Here is a 619-nt window from a genome sequence, read left to right on the forward strand (position 1 = left end):
GATCATTTCACGACAATCTCTCTACAAGTGCAAAGCAACGTGAGAACAGCAGTTCCTCGAATTGCAAATTGGGAGCCCACTTTCCAATCAACACCATCTAATATAGACAGCGCCTCTGAGGAGAGGGAGATGCAGTGAGTTCAGACATGTGATGCCGTTCATCAGAAGACCAACGTGCAGCTTTAATTTACTTCATTACAGAAAACAGCCCGTTGTGGCGAGTTCAAGTTTAATTTGTATGCGTGAGTGGTAGGTGTAGAAATAGAAAAATAATAGAAATAAGCAAATAAATGTTTGTCTATTTCTGGATAATAGGACCAGCCGTTAGATCCAACCGCTGGCAGCATAATGAAGTGATAGGTCTATAAACATGCGGTGTTTATCCAGAATTTAGTGCAGCAGCAGAAGTGAAACAAAGCTCTGTTTGTTTGTAAATGGCGACACATGAAGTGGGCCACTTTCTCTCACAGGCGTTCAGCTCTGTGGGGGGGAACAGACAGTGACCATTGTCTTTATTCAGGGCCTGAGGTGTGAGACGTCAGTGTTACTTCCTTCAGAACATCTCACCTACTTGAGTAAAAGCCCATTCTTAGAGCAAAAAGAAAAAAAATTGTGTAGG

The sequence above is a fragment of the Austrofundulus limnaeus genome, unplaced genomic scaffold, assembly GCF_001266775.1.
Source record: "Austrofundulus limnaeus strain Quisiro unplaced genomic scaffold, Austrofundulus_limnaeus-1.0 Scaffold882, whole genome shotgun sequence".
Lineage (NCBI taxonomy): Eukaryota > Metazoa > Chordata > Actinopteri > Cyprinodontiformes > Rivulidae > Austrofundulus > Austrofundulus limnaeus.